Raw genomic sequence first — 22,004 nt, 5'->3', positions numbered from 1 at the left:
GTCCATCTACCTCATTACAAATAACTCAGTTAATGAAACTGAATTTGATATAATTTTTTCCTCTAAGAAGATATATTATACACCATTGAATTTTGGTCATTTCTCTGCTTTGAAAGCATTTTCTGTACCCCACCACTACATAAAAAGAAAAAGCTCCTCAGGGCATAACTCTCAAATCTTTTCAGGTTTTTATTCTGCTTCTCTAATAGCTTTACTTGGGTGACTGGCATGGTAGTGTTATTATCTATTATATAAATAATAACTGGTTTTGAAACCTCAGTCATACTATCCTGCTGTTTAAAGATTTTATGACAAATAGAAATAGATTGCCAAATTGGACTGTTATACAGCATTGTTTAGTGACAGAGACCAATTGTACATTAAACAAACCTGTTTTAGGAAATTTTACTGTTCCCTCCCCCTCTAGTTATTCTGAAAATGGTCTCTCTGTGTTGTACATCAGTGTTATTCAAGTCACAACTATAAATGGGATTCTAACATCGTAAGACAATGATTGTCCTGGGTGCGGTTGTGGATTTGAATTTCATTCACCCCTTTTGAAGTTTGCAGTAGAAAAAAAGATCAAAATATCCTGCAAATTTAAATCTGTAAAGCATGCCAAATTGTAGATGCTTTTCTTAATTATGTGAAACAGATTTTATAGCCCATTTAACACTGATGGTACTCTGCTTGTTTTACAGAATTAAACCATGATACAAAGCTAACCTATTGACTCTAAAGCTGTGATAAAAACCCTAAGCTGATTTTCATTCTTAAAAATTACTGTGGATGTATGCACACAATTACAAATTACATAGAACTCCTCAGGTAACTTTCAGCTTCATAAGCCACATAAGATATAAAGCTGAGTATTTTCACATTTTACTAATATCTCCTCCTGAGGATTAATGTTTATAAATAATTTTATAATAATATATTGTTACAACTTATATCTCTTGAGTATTTGCCAATGGAAAAATCTCACCGAATTTTAAAATCACATTCAGGTACAAGCAGAAAAAAATATGATCTTCATATATAATCTTGAGTAAGTGTATAAGACTACTGTGCTTAGTGTAAATAAAGTGATAAACATTTTTTTCCAATGCTAATACAGCACTTGATTCCTGAACAGTCTTCCTTGAATTGTATTGTAGGAGAGACCATTCTAATTCTATCCTTTGCTTTCAGGCAGAATTATTCTGAAAACTACCCAAGCCAAATGCTTATAATATTCTCTTTTTAAACATCTCCTGGGAAGATTGTGTTCTTTAGTAAAGTATTCTATCAGGAAATTCTATGTTTTTCATGTAGCCATTCGTGTTCTATATCTTTAATCTTGTCATTTGTTTACTCTGATTCTCAACCGAATTAAATGTTGGAGTTCCTATCCTTATACTTTAAAATTAAAGTATTTAATTTCTATTTTCCATGTCAAATAAGCTCAACAACTTTAGATTTCCCCCCTGAGTTCCTAATGATTAAACTAATAAACTAGTTTGTAGTATTTCAAGCAAAAGTCAGAGAAGAAAAAAATCATCACCAACCAGTGAATGATAGCACTGTTACAAGGACCGTGCACTCAGGGAACCAAGGTATCGGGGCAGCTGGATAGGTTAATAGGCTAGCTAAGAAGCTGTCCCAATCCTGCCCTCTTTAGCTCTGAGTCCTGAGTATTGGACTCCTGTGGGAGTCAGAGAAGAGAAAGAGGCTTTATTTTACTAAATCACAAAATTAAAAGTACTTCAGAAGATCATGTCATTTATTTCTCAATCCTACCTAAAAAGATAGCTGTATTAGAACTGTTGAAACTCTCTCAGACAAATAATGAATAATTTTGAATAATGGCCACACCCTTTTCTAGAAATCTGATTTTTAATACAATTTCATTCAATAATATAATTTTGTAAGTACATTGAAAAAAGAAATTTTGAATAGATTTGTAAAAACCAAATGTAACATTGACCAGCTGAAATTTAAACTGTTGTAAGTGTACCTTTTTGTAGAAAGGTTAATACTGTGTTCACAAGCAGAAGTCATTTGAATATATGTTAAAATTATTGATTCTGTGTATATGTGTGTGTACAATTCTGACTAAAAGGTATTGTTCGAAGCAATGAATATGTACAGAGGACTGGTAGAGTCAATCCAGTTGATAATTTATTTAGTAAATTGAACATAGGGAGCAGTATAAGTAAATTTGCCCACCTACATTCAAGTTATCCTTGATGCATTGCTTTTTTGTGTGGAAAGCACACACGCATATGTGTATATGAGCTTTTCACTTTTCACAAAGATAGTTCATAATTTTCTAGTATTTTATACTGTTTGTATTAGTAATACCTCATTCAAAGTTACCTTTGGCAAACCAAGTTAAGCTTTAGACAATGGCAGTTATATGAACATTCAAGGCATTGGTTTACAAATCTCGTAAAACTCATGTAGTTCACCAGGGCTACTCCTACTGTCGATTTATCCATGTTATGGAACTTGCTTTTGCCCTTACATAGATTTACTATACTGCCTTAAAATTACCAGCGCTTCCGGCAATATTTTCCCATGGAGTAGCTACTCCTATGATGCAAAATAAAACAACTTTCCTTAAATGAAAGGGTTGCTGTTTGCCATGTGTGCATCTGATGCAATTTATAGGCAAAGAAATTAACATTCAGTGAAACTTACTGTTTATCAGATATTTTTATTTGGAAGAAGAGGACTTTTGTCATATGTCCCTCTATATCTGTTTAGCCAGAATTCTTCCAATGGTGGCCTTTCAAATGGTGGCCTTTTCCTGCACTTTTAAAAACTTTAATGTGTGTGCCATCTTCTCAACTGGACTGCAAGATCCTTGAGGTCAGCAGTGGTATATTAGTTTAAGCTTTATTCCCCACTGTGACTAACAAAGGGTTTTGTGTGGAAAAGCTCTGAAAAAATATTGATTAAACCTGATAACCGTAGAGCCTGGTAAAATCCTAAAGTATCCATTCTGAGTACTTAAAGAATGAATTATGCTTTTTATAATTTTAATGATGAGTGCTTTTATTGTTTTCACAATCTTTAAAAATCAGGGTCCTACTGGTCATCTCCATCTGGATATCCATGTGGCAAATTAATTCCCTTACGTCCCAAACCAAAGTTACATTTCCCCTTCAATCCTAATCCTTCTTCCTCTATCCTATACTTTGTTTAAAGTCATAGTCATCATTCCAGTCATGCAAATAAGAAACATCAACATAAGAACTGATTTCTCTTTTGCCAACTCCTATTAATTCTACACTCATATTCGATTCCATTGCCACAGAAGTAATGATTGTTCATTTGATTAAAAATAGACATTGTTTTTCGGGCTTCCCTGCTGGTGCAGTGGTTAAGAATCCACCTGCCAATGCAGGGGACATGGGTTCGAGCCCTGGTCCAGGAAGATCCCACATGTCACAGAGCAACTGAGCCCGTGCGCCACAACTACTGAGCCCGCATGCCACAACTACTGAAGCTCGCGTGCCTACAGCCCACGTCCCGTAATAAGAGAAGCCACCACAATGAGAAGACCATGCACCGCAACGAAGAGTAGCCCCCGCTCGCCGCAACTAGAGAAAGCCCGCACGTAGCAACGAAGACCCAATGCAGCCAAAAATAAGTTTATTTTAAAAAACACATTATTTTAAAAATAAAGAACAGAGTATACAAAAACCATATTTACACATTATAAAAACAACAGCTAAGAGGGAAATTTATTTCTTCAATAACCACATTTGTTGTCTAAATTGACTCAAAATTAAATATAGAATTGAACATATTAACCATATTAACATCTTGTAGTCAGTCTAAATTTACTTTCAGTTACCAGGGTATCAAAGAAAGATCAAATTGAGAAATAAGTTAATATAGTCTACTATAGGACACTTTATTTAGTCTTTCCTTCTTTCCTGTCTTCTAAAGAGCTGATTCATTGAGTCAGTACAATGTTACTATTCTGTAATGTCACGTAATCTTAACATCCCAAATAAAAGAAATACTCATTGGTCAGCTTTTGGCTTCCTTCATATCACAATCCAGACCAGTGGGACAAGAGAAAAATCCAACAGGCTGAATTATAAAAGACCAAAGGCAGATATTGTATGTCCACTGATCAGAACTGAGTCATTCATTCTTTCTCTTTGCCAGGGCCAGGACCCGGGCCAATACTCATGTTAGTTCTGCTGCTGCTGCTTGCGGCACTCACTGATTCTGACACCTGTGGATTCTGGGTCTGGCTGTTGTTCTGTCTGCTTTTCTTTACCTTAATGACTTCCTTTGACTTGGCCTTTTGCCTCTACCAGATTCCTCCCCTGTTCCTAAACCTAAACACCTAAACCACGTCCTCTCTGTCTTGAGATTGCAGATTCTTGGTCTTTGCTTATACAAACCATAAAACAAAAATAATTAAAGAGAAATAATGCAGTACATGTAAATGTTTAACCTTAAAACCTACAAAAAGGTAGTATGATGAATCTGCTACATTCTGTTGAGTACTTTTTTAAAAAAATATTTATTTATTTAGCTGTGCTTGGTCTTAGTTGTGGCATGTGGGATCTAGTTCCCTGACCAGGGATTGAACCTGGGCCCCCTGCATTGGGAGCACAGAGTCCTAGCCACTGCAGGGAAGTCCCTATTGAGTACTTTTTTTAAAAATTACTTTGATATAATTTTAGATTTTAAAAAAATTTACAGGAATAATATGAAGACTTCCCATATTCTTGTATATAAATGTTTTAAAACTATATGAGGAGTCCAGTTACATTGATTCTTATAGGCAAAAGCTTTTACCTTTTAAAAACATAAGCAATGTGACTTTCTAGTTTGTAGCTAATTGCTGATTTTTGCAGACTATAAACTACAATTAAAATGTTTTGTGAAAATATTAACAAACTCAGATGGAAATAGTACTGTTATTATATTATAATATTTAAATTTTAAAATTATATTATTTTTCTTTTTATGATATAAGAATTGGGAAACAAATATATGTTTTTAGGAAATTAGCATAAATAATTACATATTTTATATGGCAAAATAATAATATACCTCATGGATAATGACACATCAATTAACTCTTACATCATTACCCTCAACTATCATCTCATAGTTTTCATCAAGAGTTTTACTATAATTTTCCTAATATCCTAAAGAGCTTTATTGTGTAAAACCTGAAGTTTCCACCCAAAGTATAAATGTATTATTGAGGTAGGTAACGCATGGCATTTGTAAATAGTTACGTTTCACTTTCTCGGAAGAAGTGTTTTAATGAAACTTGCTGAAAATTAAAGTTTTATCATTTACATTTTTTGTTGTCCAATTAACTTTTAGTATACAAATATGGATGGGTTCCTACTGAAAATGGCATTTGTGAGACTGAGTTAAACAGTATCTGGGGAAAGCTTAGCTATTGACTGAGCATCCTGGAGGGGTATTCTTATTAGTACAACAGAATACTCTTGTCTGTGACTAATTGTAAATTCTGAGGCAATTAATTTTTTTGAAAACCCTCAAAATTATGTTGGTGTGATTATAAGAGTCTTTCTTTTCTGTGTTATTCTTCAATTCCTGGGGAATTCCTTGACCACTTATGGTAATTTTGGACCAGTTTGCTTTCATTCTTTTAATTTTTATCTGAGCATCTGTAACATTTATTAGAACTTGTCTACGAAACCAGGTGGGACTCTCATCTTGTGCATGGACTGTAGTCCATCGACAACTTTAAATTTATGATATTTTACTACTTTAACAAGTTAGCTGTTCTTTTGTTTAGAAATTTCTAATTATATAAACTTAAGGAATACATACTTTAAATGTCTCTATTATTATTTCTTCAGTGATATAAAATTATCTCCCACTAGATCACTTTTATACATTGTAGTCAACAGGCCAGTCCCATTTACATGAGAGGAAATTTAGGCAAAAGGGATTTATTTGATCAAGACCAGGAAATATATAAGAGGAAAAGCTCTTTTTGTGATTTAAGGTCTCTAATTCCCTGTGGCTTTGAACCATAGTGCCCCAATCAGCCAATTAACCAAAAAGAAATTACGGAGTCCTTAATTTATGTAGGATTCTTCTAGTTAGCTTCTATTTTCAAGCATTAATTTGATAAATGGATAATATTTATGCACATGAGAAGTTAGTTATCAACAAAAATGGAATGACACAGACTTAGAGGAGAGCATAGGAGGTGCAGAGCAACAGGCTTTAGAGAAATGATTTACTGCAGGCGGACCTGATCAGAAACAGCATCACAGAGGAATTGAACTTGATCTGGAAATGGTAAAACTTGGGTAGGTGGAGAAGAGTTATGAGACTGTTTACACAGAATAAAAAATACTTGTGGACACGGCAGCAAAAAAGATAAGTCGGAGGTTTTGTTAGTCAATTTGACTGCCTGGAATGGAAAGAATTGTGAGAATCAAACTTGAAGAAAAAGGTTGAAAAAGAATTGCACAGTCTTGCTAGACCAAGGATTTTGAACTTTAGTTCCTATGCTCAAGGATAAAGTATTATTTTACTTATATCAATCCAGAAAGCGTATGCAGAATAGAGTGAAAAGTATGAACTAGGTCACTGTCCATAAAAAGGGATATTGATTTTCTATGTTCATAACTGTTTTTTACTTACTGGTTCTGTATGTTAGAATGTTTAAAACATAGGTTTTATCCTTTTCTCATTATCAATATTAACTGAATTCTGCTATAGGTCATCTTTAACGTAAATAAACACATATATATATATTATGGCACTAATTTTTAGGTATTTCTATACTATTTTATGGGTGATTTATTTTACTACTCTGGCGACACTTAGGGGAAATTTATTTCTATAATTGTTTTTCGCCCAAATCCTTCCTCAAAATCTAAGGTTTACATTTTAATTTAGTGAAAAATATTAGTCCAGGCATCTCAGTCTTTATCCTCTTGGATGGATACATGGAAATTACACTAGTATATTTTTTTCTATAGTACCAATGACCTCAAGATTAAGAGGGTATGAATCTTGGTTCACATGAAAAAAAAAATCAAAATATTAGTAGCAAAGTTCTTACTATGCTTTTCAGCTTGTGTATTAAAAGAGAGTAAAAAAAAGATCGATGACTAGAAGAAATGAATACAGGATAATAAACGTAAAGAATAAGTAAGTTATTTTAGAAGATGACATATGCAATTGAGAATATAAAAAACAGAGCAGCATAAGAAGAATAAGGAATAAAGACTACTTCATTGAGAAGATGACAATTGATCAGAGACTTGAAGAAAGTCAGTCATGAAGAAATCTGGGAGAAGAGAGTTCCATTCAGAACAAAGCAACCAGTGCAAATATTCTAAGAAAGTTCAAGTGATGGATCTCCCCTTCTGTTTACATTAGGTTCTCGTGCTCCTTAGGTCGCCTCTACATTCTTGGGCTTATTTCCCACAGGACCCATCACTACCCACAGGGTCTCTGAGAGAAAGGGGCAGTGTAGCAAAGGTACAGATGAAAATATGTCATCAGCAGTTTGCCTTTGACTCTAAAGTCTTCTAGGGTCCCTTTCTGCTTTCTCTGGCTGCCCAAATCCCTATATCCAATCTTTTAGATTCATCTTTGCAACTGAAGGACTGAGTTGCAATTTTGTCTTGGTGAAGGTGCAGTTGTGTTACAGTTAATCTAATCAAAGAAGAAATTCCACATTTGAGTTATCTTAAAAAGCACTGAATAATTCTATCTATTATTATTTTATTTCAAAATGTTTCGATTATCCTGACAACAGACTATGAGTATTGTAGATACTGGATAAGTTTATGTAAATTGATACCTGTAAGAAGAAAATATTTTTCATAAATTAACGCTGTATACATATAATAAATCAAGCAAACCATCGTAAAATGATTTGCAAAGATAGCAAGTGTAATCTTGCAAGTGCCTTTACTTATGTAGCAAATGAGGAAAAAAGAAGACCAGAATATAAGCAGTTTTGATCTTTTTATATGAAACATTATTTTACATATTATAAACTCCAAACACATTAAACTGTCAGCATTATCCACAACTTACATTTAAGCCATTACATTGCGTGTTCTGCTTTTTTAATAACTGTCACCTCATCTCTACCATTTTCATCTCAAGACTAATTGTCTCTTTTATGGGATCTAACCAACTAGTGTCCTTGGCAATACACTTTACGGTGCTTGCATTTACAATAATTGTTTGGGCAATTTGCCATAGTACAACTGGAAAACATTTTACCATCCCAGGTCTAAATCTTAACAAACACGATCAGTGTTAGGGTAGAAAAGATTAATGTCTCTTACCCTAAACAGCATCTAGATTTCCTTTCAGTTAAAAGAATCAGTAAATTTAAATTCACTGATGTATGGATTGGTAATCCCCATGATGAATAAAAATTAATTGTTTAATAGACCTAACAGTAGCAGAAGTAAAATCCCTATAAAATTTACATTATTGCTAACCTGCTTGATTATGTATACCCTCTCCTCCCACCCCATAGAAAAACTTAAGAGCAGAGTATTTTCACTGAAGGATTTATTTTCCCACTAACCATACTTTGATATAGTAAAAGCCAGTGTAGAATAGTAGTGTAAACCAGTGTTTCTTAAACTTGGGTGCGCATAGGAAGGGGAAAAATAGGCACCCACGCCTAGATCCTCCTATAAGACCCCAATTTCGTTGGGTGGGGGCAGGTTGCAGGCACTGGTATTTTTAAAAAGCTCCCCAGCTGATTCCGATATGCACCAGGGTTGAGAATGATAGAAACAAAAGACTAAACACATGTGTTTTGAGTTGTAACTTTTTTTGTAATTTGAAAATCAGTTAGTCTCAGTATCCACCAAAAGAATAATGCTATTAAACAAAGAAAAATTAGCAAATAAAATAATGCTTTTGCAAATATGGCCTGAGGGATTTTTAAGCATTAATAGAAACATTTAGTACTGTGGGAATTAAGATACAAAAGATAAGCTTTTTAAATAAGGCATCTATTACAGAAATTTTGCCCCATCATTTGTGATGACTTGGGGAAGGCGAAAAAGGCACTTTAAATAGCATGGTAAAGTTAATTTCCATTTAGAATGAAGTAAACTTTCAGAAAGTATTTACTTTTCTTTTTGAAAAGTATATATTTTACAGTTCAGAAAAATCAAACTTTTAAACATGATTTGTAAGCATATTAAAGGATATGATCTTCTTTCAGTCTGCTCTTTTTACAAGCCCATGTATATACACAGTTGCTACTGCCTTCCCTGAGTTTGACTTATGGATATTACAGTTGACCCTGTATGGATCCTGTATGGACCCTGTTATGGATCTTATTACAATGGGGATATCAGGGGTGCTGACCCTCTTTGTAGTTGAAAATCTGAGTATAACTTATAGTTGGTCCTCCATATACTCAGTTCCTCTGTATCCATGGTTCTGCATCGTCAGATTTAACCAACTGCAGGCCACGTAGTACTGTAGTATTTACTATTGAAAAAAAACTGCATATAAGTGGACCCACGCAGTTCAAACCTGTGTTTTTCAAGAGTCGACTGTATTTTCTTCTATAGCACTCCATGCTTCCCCAATCATGAAATGTATAGCTGTGATTTTATACTGCTAGTTTTCATTTATCATTCTTTAGACTGTAAGCTCTATGAAGTTAGAGTTGGTTCAATCTCAGCTTCTGCTAGTAGTTTAACGTTTAGCATGATGCCTAGCACAGATTAACTACTTGCTGAATGAATACACATTAAATTTTGTCCAACATTATTCTGACTTAGCATGATGTCCAATAGAAGGACTGAATCCTTTTAAAGCCACTTGATAGCTGTATTCTTCAGAATGTTGACTGTAAAGTCTTGTGCTGCCTTGTTAAAAGTGTGGCAGAGATCCCCATCTTTGGCAACATAACTGCATCCCTTCAGGATTCAGCCCTTGCATTTGACTCCTTCAGCAATCCCAGCCTGTGGCCCAACTTCTTCAGTCACCTGTTCCTTGCCTTTTAGTTCATACTGGTTCTCAACTTGTCCTTCCCAAGCACCATATTGCTCTTCTATTAATCTCTAACCATAGTCCGTCTTAGTGAGACCTTCACACTTCATCTTCTTAGGTTTGCTGGCAATGAATTTTGCTTTACTTAATCAGGGATCCAAAAGCCTTCAACTGGGAGAGCCACCTTGGCACTGATGAGCTCCTCCTGCCTATTCCATCTCTTCCAGTGAAAGGCACCAACCAGAGGAGTAAGGTGGTGTTTGTACTGTAAGCTTCTTAAATCAGTTGGACTTCTTTTCTTGACTCTATAGGTTCATTTGCATCATCCCTGAATCTGCTTACATCTACTCCAGTCTAGAACTTGGCTAGGACCAATAACTGGTGGACATTTTCTAGCATTGAAATTAACATGAGCAAGAATATGAAATGTAGTTGGTTGCATGTGATAACTACACTAATAAAGATTATTTATGTTAAAAATAATATTGCCTCTTATTTAAAGAGTTTTAATCAAATAGATTCTATGAAGGATCTCTGCAAGTTAGCAAAGATCTTAAAGCTAATTTAAAAATTCTATTACTTGGACATCATCCAAATTAAGAACTCCTGCACCCAAAGACACAGTCAAGACAGTGAAAATGGGAGAAAACATTTACAAATATATCTAATAAGTGACTTATCCAGAAGAACTCTTACAACTCAATAATAAAAAGACAGCCGAATTTTAAAATGAGCAAAGGATTTAAATAGATATTTCTCCAGAGAAGATATATTAATGACAAATAAGCACATGAAAAAGTATTCAATATCATCAGTTACTATGAAAATGCTAATCAAAACCACAATGAGATGTCACTTCACGCCCACTATAATGACAACAATCAATAAAACAGATAATAACAAGTGTCGGTGAGGATGTGGAGAAACAAATTATAGAATTATCATAAACCAGCAATTTCACTTCTAGGTATCTACCCAGGGGAAATGAAAACATATGTCCATGCAAACACTGGTATGTAAATGTTCATAGAAGCACTGTCCACAAGAGCCAAAAGGTGGGAACAACTCAAATACCCATCAGCTGGAAAATGAGTAAAGTGAGTGTATCTATACAATGGAATACTATTCATCAATAAAAATGAAACATTGATACATCCTACAACACTGATGAACCTCAGAAACATTTTCCTCCATGAAAGAGGCCAGACACAAAGAACACATATTGTATGCTTCTCCTTATATGAAATATCTAGAATAGGCAAATATCTCAAAACAGAAAGAAGATTAGTGGTTGCCTAGGACTGGGGATGGGAGTAAAGAGTGACTCTAACAGGATTATTCTTTTGGGGGTGCTGGAAATGTTCTAAAATTAGATTTGGTGATAATTGCACAACTCTGTAAATATATTAAATATAATAAATGTCACTGAATTGAACACTTAAAATGGGTGGATTTTGTGGTATGTAAATGATACCTCAGTAAAGCTGTTAACTTAAAAAATTATATTACTAATTTTGTATGGGGATACTAATATTTTTTGATAAACAGATATAGATTTCTATAGACAGACTGCAGAATTTAGGGTTTATCAGTTTAGAAATAAGGGTCTGTTTCTCCTGAAATTTAGTAGAGAAATAGTAGTAAAAGATTGTATTGTATTTTAGATGAGGCTAGAATAAAATGGCAAGAAAATGAATATAGGTTGCATACATAGTCCCAGATGAAAAATTATATTTCCCATACCTGGTATGTGTATAAGCTTTGAAAGATACTTGAGTACCTTTCTATGAATTCTGTAGATAATTCTGCTGCAGGAATAAGGACTATAAGTTTGATCCCCTTCTTCAGAGTATGTTAATTCAAGGACTGAACAACTTTCACTCCATAACATTTTTCTTATTGTTTCAACAGGGAGTGTGGATATTAATTTTATCTTTTTGCAAAGTGCAAAGTGTTGATGCAATAATAATAGCTAATGTTTATTGATTGCTTGCTGTATGCCAGACACTGAGCAGTTTAAATCCATTTCCTCATTTAATGTGTTACATTGGTACGAACACTTACTCTTCTTAGTTTAATTGCACTTTTCTTTCTTGTGTCCTCTTTCATGGCCTTTCTCTGCTCTCTTTTTCTTTTTTCTATTCCACTACTCTTTCCCTACCTACCGTCAGAGCAAATTATTCAACTGCTGGTTACACTATTCATGTTTCAGAGTCTCATTTTTTAAAAACAAGTGCTTCGTTCACATTGTTCTGCCTTTAGCCAAAAACCGATTTGACATTGCAGAAAAATATCAAATCAGATTTTGTGCTGAATTTTGACTGATTTAGTCAAAATGTTCAAGTGGTTTGTATATATAAACCTGCCTTAAATCAAAGAAATGTGGGCTGAAGGGGAGGAGGTCTTTGAATATGAAGTGGTAGATTCCACAGGAGTGCAGAATCTTTTGTGAAGAAATCCGCAAGAGGACAGAAAGAAAATACTAATTCACAAAAGGTGTGGGTGAAGGGCTGGCAAAGAAAACCTGTAACACAAGATGTGGACATTTGTGAGTATGCCTCAGTGCATTGCATTAATAATTTGCATATTAAGAAGTCACGAGTGTTCACGTTAATGAATCCCTAACTAGTCTCTGACACAATAGAATGAGTGTCCCTGGAGGAGTCATTATGTCCTATCATGTCAATGATCCTCATATTAATGACTCTCTTACAGGCTCATCAACAGGTAGCCTAATAGGCTTCCATTGAGTTCTTTTTCATTTGCTTTTTAAATGTATCCTCTCCTCCCTTCCTTTTGTAATCTTATTGTGAAGATTTGACAAAAAGGTGCATTAAGATGATTTTAATGTGTGACGTAAGTTCACAAAAGCATTAAATTTAGAAATAATGCTTTAAGACTTCCTGAGTCTGCCTAGAAAACTTTTCAAATGCAGTTAAATACAAATCCAGTTTGATAATAGGGTTCTTATTTGGAATTTAACACAAACCATCCAACCCAATTTACCATATTTCTCTTTTCCCTGATATATCAATTTATGCTGTGATTAGCATAAGTAGAGTAGCTAGTTTAAAAATGTTTGTGAAACTGAATTTCTTGAAAATGGAAATGAATTCCAATGGATTTCATATGATAGAGGTTACTAAACACTTATTAAAACTAAAAAGCAGTAGTTGATAATATTAAAAAATTTAAATATAAAAGAATTTTAAATTTAGAGAAAATACAAGACGTTTATTAATTGCATAGCCATAAATAAAAGGTCCTAGGATTTTAAAAAATGATTTCATAACTTTTAAATTTAACATTTAATTAAAAGCAATAACAGGAAGGCAGTACTTTAACATTTCTAACTTGATTTGGCATGCCCTGACTTTTGTTGGCCCTATTATTATATTTAACATATTTGGTGATTTTTCTTACGAACATAAAACCTACCATCTCCTATATGAAATACTGAAGAACTGTTTTACCAATATTTTACTGAATTATACATCATTTCACCTGATTTACTCTCCAGATAAAGGGAAGAGTATTGATACACGCTTGAAATTCTCTGTCAAGAGCCAGGAATAGGAGAAAAGCTGGGGAAAGAGTTGGAGAAGTTTGGCACTTTGTTCCCCACTAAAGAAAAAACAAAACGAACAAGCCCATGTAAACTTTACTACCTTGGGGAACAATAGCGGGCACAGATGCTCATGGGAGTGGCTGCCACCCTCAGCTGGGCAACAGATCCTTTTGAGAAGTGTCACTTCCAAATGATTTGATTTCAGTCTGGAAGTCTCATGCTCCTTTGTTTTCCTTCTCGCCCCTAGCCCTTCCAAATACAACCTTTCCACACATACACTGGGAATATCAATTTACATTTTAAATTACCTTTTCTTAAAACAGTTTTCAAAACAATATTTAATACAAATTCTGTAGAGCTTGGATGTCAAATCTCAGTATTTAACAGACCAAATATCTTAGGTGATACTTATATGTAGATTTCACAGAGCAAACATGTTTAATCCGGATTTCCTTAATTGCATTAGTTAGCTCATAGTCATGATTTTGTGATAATGACTTTTTACACAAACACAAACAAATCAATATCTTTATGAAGGAAATAATGCCTGAAAATTAGTATCCTTAGGAAAAAATAGATATTAACAATACTCTGATAATTTTCAAAAGATGGATGCTGTATAAAGTTCTTAGAAATCACTTTGTAGGGCAATTGTGGATTATCAGAATGTCAGAATTCTGAAGTAGTAAGAGTCTCAGCCGGACAATGACTAATTTTTCTGTTACCCACATGCTCCACTGGTAACAATTACTTCCATTAAGAACTCAGGTAAAATAAGGACTTTAGACCAATAAAGTTAAGAATTTTTTTCTGATATCTGTCTGATGTATATTCTTTAGTTTTTCCAGTATCCATCACTTAAAAACATTTACATTTCTCTCTTGGTAGAATATAATTGGCAGATTGTGGCAGAGAAGTCCCTTGGGCCAGGTTTACCTATAACTCTTCTTCCACTGAAAATTCATGGATTCTGCTTGTAATTACATCTCTCCCAAAGCAACCTACAATTTTTGTTGTTGTTGTTCACATGTGAACCTCCAAGGTTTGACTTAATTAAGCATTAGATTCTCGCAATTTAGTACTCCTTTAGAAGACACTCTAAGGAGATCCCATCTCTACAAAATTGCACATGATGCCTAGATTCAATCACAGAATTAAATCCAAATAATTTTTTCTCCCTGATTTCTGTGGGGAGGGTGAGCAAGAAAAAATAGCACCCACTGATTTAACATGACAAAGCAGATTTGAAAACAGCAATCCTTGGCAGAAGACAAAGAGTTAGGAAATGAAGCAACTTTGGAAAAGAAACTTACCAAAGAATTCTTCAACAAGGTTATGCTTTTTAGTTGCTTCTTTCTCTGCTATTGAAATTTCCTGCATCAAGAAGGCATCGTACCATCGTTTTCAATATATTTTCAAGATCAAGCACTGAGGCAATAGGCAATGTTCTAATTTAGTAAAAGAAATAGAGAAGATTTTTAGGCACATAGCAATTCAGGTTTGTGGAAAACAGGAAAGTGACTTGATAAAACCATCTGGTCACTAATGTGGTGATATGTTCTTAGTTACTTGAATACTTGAGCAGTTCACTAGACTTTACTCAAGGGGCTTGTGGTTTGCCGTGGTTTATGCTTACATTTTAAAAGTAATAAATTAGCTTATATCATATGTATTATCCAATATGTTCGTTTATCCCAATCATTTGTAGATATTGATAATGTTCCACTATTTGAAAAGTTTTACCTGGACATAGTAAAATAATTTGAGAATAAATCATTGTATAATCTGCATTATAAATAATGTAAGTCTAGCTCACAAACTGTGTGGGTAGGATTTCTATAGGTATTAAATTTGAAATGCTGACCATAAGATTCAATTGAGAATTTATCTTCGTATTGCAAAGTTAATGGTTATTTCTATTGATCCTACTAGCATTTATATCTTTTGAAAACAATTTAAGAAATTTCCAAATTACATTTCAAAATTATATTTATGGAATACTATTAGCTTCATAAATATGGAACTCCTAAAACTGGAAAGCATGTTATTTAATGTCAAAATTGAGAAAGGCTAATTGTTTCCATTTTGAGCAATAAAGGGGTTGAGAAATAAAGGGGTAGTGGCTGCCTGGTTGTATAGAGAAGGATCACAGGGCTCAATCTGGTCTCAGCTAGGAAGTCCCTTGACCTGTTATCAGTGCTTGCCATGGGTGCGAGAGAAGGAGGCCAGCATGAGAGTATTGTATTTGATATCTCTAATCTAATCTAGAGCTTTCACTTTGAAGATGAGGAATCCCACAAAAACCATGTTCTTTACCATATTAGTTATTAGTCTCCAGATTCGGCATCTAAAGGAAATAGAAGCCATTTAAAATTTTTGATGTTTTTTCTTTGAGATTATTTCTTGCTTCTTTCAATCCCCATTATTAATGCAGAACTGTCTTCATTTTGTTTTCCTCTGTGGAATTATCATCAAGGAACTGAATTTTAATTCATCTTTTCATCCTAAATTCCTTCTTGCATTATGCCTTTAAACTTTTTCCTGAGACACTTCTGTTCACAATTAGACATTTATTGCTCTAATTGTCTCTCTTTTGATCAAATATTTCTCTTCTGTTCTGGTTTTATTCCTGATCAAAAGAAGACTATCGGTACTGTAACACCAAAGGAATAGATACTAAGCCCTAGTAGTTGGTTAATGTATTATGAACTTTACCTCTCATTAAGTACAAGTTTCTGCTTTCCTCACTCCTCCAATTCATGGCTATAAAATGTCAGAATACTAGAAAGTCAATTTTTAGAGAAATATCACCATAAAATTATGAAAATAAACAGTACACAATATGTAATTATTTATTCCAGGAAAACCTTTTCAGTATTTCTGTAAGTATCCACTTATCAATGCCAATCCTGATATATTCTTCTTAAGTGTCTTTAAAAAAATTTCAAGTGAGGTACATAATATTTCTAACTTAAAATCTCTCCATTCATTTAGGGAGAGTGGGTAGAGAAAATCAAATGAGAGCACAAGCTTCGAACAAAGAAGGCACACTTACGTCTTCTTGAAGAGTTCAATATTGACTTTTTAGCTGTTTATCAGAGTGAGAGTTGATGCCTAAGAATTCCAAGTTGGTTTTCTTTAGGCATTGCTGAGTACTTTCAAGCAGAGTGTTAAAGAGACACAAATGCAACATTCATGACTCATTTTGGAAATGATCCTTTTTTTATGCCAACTTTTTGATTCCTCTTGGAACAGAGTTACATTTCTGCTGCCTACAACCTAATCCTGACATTTACCCTGACCGGTTGGGTAATTCCATCACTTCAGACTTAGACTGGGTGGAACAGGTTTTACTCATATTTTAAGAGACATATGGGCTTTTAGCACAATAGCATTACAGAAACTCAGGAAAAATGATATTATTACTTATACTAAAACTACTACATTTTGAGAGTGTTAAAATTAACCATAACTGCAAAAGAATAAGTGCCACATACCCAGAAACTGCAGGAATATTAACAGGGTGACTAAATTCTGACAGTGAATAAATCAATTGGCTAATAGCAGAAAGTGTGAATTAGCATTCCCATGCACACTGTATTTGTATTTTAAATAAAAAGTTACTTTCACTGATGATCTAGTGATCTTTCTTTGGAGGGTGGTCCTCTGATAGTAAGAGTATACTTTAGAAAGACTAAGCGAGTATGTCATCATGGGCTGCAAATTTTACTCTTGAAAGTAACTTCTGGAAAAAAAAGTAACTTGTGAATTAAAGATATGAGAGAATGGAGTAAACTTTAAAAAATACACATAATTCCAAGTAAAAGGAGAAGCACGGGAATCGGGTACTGTGGCAGTATAGAACTAATGATCAGTGTGGTATTTACTACATGTCACTAATAATAATGGTAATAACAGTAGTGATAATACATTTATTGAACACTTCCGCATATTGAGAATTATGATAAATAATTGCCCTGTGTAAGGACTAGGCAATATTTTGGAGAAAAACGAGATACAGAGAGGTTAAGTATCTTGTTGGAGGTCACATGGCCAGTAAGTGACTTAGTAAGGTAAATAACAGGAAAGACTGTGATTTGAATCCAGGTCTTTCTGCTCTTTTTCGCTACGAATTGACTAGAATAAAAGCCAGGAAACTAGGCATAACTTGTTGATGCACTGTCCAGGCACACGTACCAGAGATTAGAGAAAAAGGCTGAAAGGTGTCTACATGGGCACCTGAGAAGCAGATTACCCAGTGTGCAAGACATCAGAAATCAGTCAGCAGACTAATTCAAGACCTTACCGACTTAACAGTGCAGGAGCCCCGGTTAACCACCAGACTTAACTCTCCCTTGCTTAGGTCTTGGAAAGAGCAATACTTGACTTCTAAATCTCATGAACACAGCCAAGGTCAGGCAGAAAGAAGGCATTTTTAAAATCTACATTCAGGGAATTGATCAACAAATCGCATTGATGCTACATCAAAAGTTTAACTCAAATTTGATTCCTTTTCTCTTTCCTCATTGCCATCACCTGTAACAGTCATAATTTGTGCCTGAAATATTGAAGGAGACTCCTGACTTGTCTTCCTGCTTCACTATGGCTCATGCCATCCAGGATCTCCTAAGATAGATCCTTAAATGTACTTCCAGAGATTGGTCCCTAAATGTAAATCTGATGGTGTCTCTCTCCCATTTAACTCCTCCACTCCCCTCCCCAGAAACCGGAGCACTGGTTTAAAAGTACAGAAAAAATTCAGTCCCACATTTCCTGGCATGTTAAGCCGTTTAAACCTGGCTCAAACCAACCCCAGTTCTATTCCTTGGCATTCTTTCCTCAAAACACCGTCCAAACCCTCTGAACATCTCATTGTTCCTGGATGGTTCTCTTCTTTTTGTGCTTTCTTACCTGTACTTCTTTGACCACTTCTTATTCTCTCTGCCTGAAATGACCTTACCATTTTTCTCTATTTGAGGAACTCCTACTTCCCCTAAAACCGAATTAGAATGTCACTTCCTTTGTGAAGAATTCCCTGATTCTTCCAACTGAGTGCTCTCCTCATTTCTGTTTTTTTTTTTCTCTAGAGAATATCATATCCCATTATTTATTATAATATTTATCACATTATAATAATTGCCTGTTGATGTGTCTATTTCCATCATTACATTATAGCTTCCTTGAGGTAAGAGGCTACATATATATTATTCATCTTTGATTTCCCAGTGTTTATTAGAACTTATGGCATATAGTGGATATTCAAAATATCTATTAGAAGAATGAATGACCCCTCTTATGATTAAATAATACTAGTGACTATATTATATGATTTAAGGTGCACTAGAAATGAACTATCCCTCTACAAACTACATACCTTTTTGACCTTTCAATTTCTAAATTTATATTAGAAGATTTTAAAATTTTTGTTTAGCTATTTAAACCCATAATTAAAAGCATTGTTTTTAACTTTGGAGTGGGAGGTAAACATTACAAGACACACAAAAATATGCACGTTTTAATTTATTAGAATCTTTTATGAAAATAAATTTTAATGAGGAAAGAAAAGAAGAATAATGTTATGATAATTTTGACAAGAGGTGGACAGAAGGGAAGAGTAGAAAGGACACTGTGCATTTATTCAGCAGCATTTATTATGCCACTATTATGTGTCAGGTAATGTATTAGCCACTGGGAATACAGATCAATAAGAAACTCCCCTGCTCCAAAAGGACTCAGGGAATATAAAGGGGAGACTAGAAATATTCACTAACATATTTCACTTATACCACAATTGTATATAGTTGTGGGTCCTATCTTCATCAACCATCAAGTTCTTTGCCTTTTTCCTCAAATTTTTTGAAGTGGTTTTAATTAAATGTAATTGGTCATATAACAGACACTTTGGATTTTGGAGTGGGATTTCATCTATAAACATCCTGTAATTTTGGCCAGACAGCAACCCATTTGTCTTAATAAATTATCTAAAACTAGAATTTAACCATTTAGATATTTTAAATAATATAATAAACACCTGCAAAACTACCACTCAAAACAATCGACTTCTCACCATTTCCTTTGCTCATTCCTTTCCTCTGACTCACCCCACTTGATGTAACCATAATCTTGAAAATCAACCTTTCTTGTTATATTCTATGTATTTTATTATATGTATTCCTTGATAAATATATTTAAATTATTTTAGTAGGTTTTAGCTCAATAAAAAAGAACCTCCTCTGATGTAATGTTTTAGCACTGTTCATTCAATATTATGTTGCTAAGATTTATCCATATTGTTATATGTTTCTGTAGTTTATTAATTTTGAGTGCTTTATAATATTTCTTTTGTGGTATTCCAAGTTTTGTATCTACTCTTCTGTTGATAGGCATTTGGATTGGTTCAATTTATGCAATTGACAGCAATTTTTACCAATTAAATAAGTATAAAATAGCATCTCCTTGTGGTCTTGATTTGCATTTCTCTGTTTTCTAATAATGCTGACCATCCTTTATGTGCTTATGGGCCATATGTATTTTCTCTTCTGTGAAATGTCTGCTCCTCTCCCCTGATTCTATTGAAATGTTTGTGCTTTCTTATTGATTTGTAGAAATTCTTTATATATTCTTGATATTTATTTTGTGTTGATTTTGTATAACATAAGCATCTTCTCCCAGTTTATTTATATTTTTCTATTATAAAGATGTCTTTCAATGAACAAAAATTTTTAATTTTAATAAAGCTAAACTGACAATCTTTTTTTATAGTCACTTTTTTTTTCTTATTTAAGAAAACATTTTCTACTCTGACGTCTGAAAGATATTTATATATTCTACTAAGAATTTCAAGGTTTTTGACATTTAAGACCTTAATCCATGTGGAATTGATTATCGAATATATGTTTTGCCTATTTCATCTTTTCTTCCATGAGGGTAGCCACTTTCCCCATCTCCATTTACTGAAAAATCCCTTATTTCCCTGCTTGGTGACATGCTATATTTGTCATATACCAAAGTTCTAGATAAGTAGGGATCTGTTACTAAGTTCTCAATACTTGCCTGTCTCTGTACCAATATAACTGTCTTAATAACTATATCCTCATAAGAACTATTGAAACTAGGTAGAGCAGGTTCCTCTACCCTGCTATTTCTCAGTAGTCTAGCTATTTTCAGTCCTTTATTCTTCTCTTTAGAATTATATTTTCAAATTTTGTGAAAACCTGTTTTGAAATTTTGATTAGAATTGAATTGAATCTGTAGATCAAATTGGGAGATAATATCTTCACAATCTTCTTCCTATCTATGAACATGGTATATCTCTCAATAATTTCTAGGTCTTTAATATTTATTGACACAATTTTATTCTTTTCCCTGTAGAAGTCTTACACATTTTCTATTCACTTTTTAATAGATATTTGATATAACATTTAAATTTCATCTATTTCAGGTTCTCTTTCTTGTATTTACCCCTGAATCTAAGATTTCCTTCCTATATTTCTGTATTTATATGTTTTTGTAAGAAGTCAATATAATAATACACGGTTTGACACCTAATTATTTGTCCCCAAAGTGAGCTAAAAGCAGGTTTCTTTCCTTTTGATGCAATCATTTAAAAAATTAAAGCATTTTAGAGAATTTAATAAGAAGAAAAATGATTAATAGCATTTTGCTTAGGCAAAAACAAAAAGCTTTAAATGATTATGATCTTTCCCTCTACAAATGAGATTTTCAGCATTGTTATGGGACTAAAGATAAAGAAGGGATAATTAAATGCTGTTCAATGGTTTATATATTTTTAAGAGTACATAGATTTTCTATGCACTCTATGAAAGAAAAATGTGTCAGCTTGCAGTTGGATTCCACAAAAATCGAATCTTTGCATAATTATAGGCCTCATTAAACAATATAGATTTATAGATTAAAGCAGTATCACTTATTGGAAATACAATATTTTTCTAATAAAATTATACTTAGGTAAAAACATTATTTTCATTTCTGGGCCCACTTCAAGGTACCAAATAGTTTTGGTAAATCTAAAATTAAGCATCATAAAATGTATACAAAGCTGAATTACTTCTTACATGGTCAAGATGGAAGAATTTGCAATTTTCTTGTGATTTGTTGAAACAAGATTAGCCTTCCGGGGATTTGAATCAACATTGTCCATGCAACGAAAACTAGTCTGTATTACACAAATTTATCAGCCATTGTGAACTCTCTGTATTTCTTTTATTGCAGAAAAAAGTCATTGAGAAAAGTCACTAGGAGAAAATTCAGCTGAGACAGTACAAGAAAATGTGGAGACTGGGCCAATCATTTCTGATAGACTGACTTGTGACATAATTATACACAAAGTGAGCTTTTCACTAACTCTTTTCTTGCTGAGTGTCATGGACAAATCTAAATTCTTATAATTCCACAAATACACCTACAAACAGATTACATTTGA

The 22,004-nt window shown here is 33.6% G+C and overlaps 1 protein-coding gene and 1 long non-coding RNA gene across 2 annotated transcripts in view; one reads left to right on the top strand and one right to left on the bottom strand.

Moving 5' to 3' along the window:
• LOC309665762 overlaps window positions 1-22,004 on the bottom strand; it is a 104,622-nt gene that overhangs the window by 44,349 nt on the left and 38,269 nt on the right. The gene's annotated exons all lie outside the window — the stretch shown is intronic.
• PPP1R3A (protein phosphatase 1 regulatory subunit 3A) overlaps window positions 1-22,004 on the top strand; it is a 64,663-nt gene that overhangs the window by 25,943 nt on the left and 16,716 nt on the right. The gene's annotated exons all lie outside the window — the stretch shown is intronic.

The sequence above is a fragment of the Balaenoptera physalus genome (assembly GCF_965194825.1).
Source record: "Balaenoptera physalus genome assembly, chromosome: 8".
NCBI classification, from domain to species: domain Eukaryota; kingdom Metazoa; phylum Chordata; class Mammalia; order Artiodactyla; family Balaenopteridae; genus Balaenoptera; species Balaenoptera physalus.
Note: the sequence above shows the minus strand (reverse complement) of the source record. Positions and strands in the feature narration are given on the sequence as shown.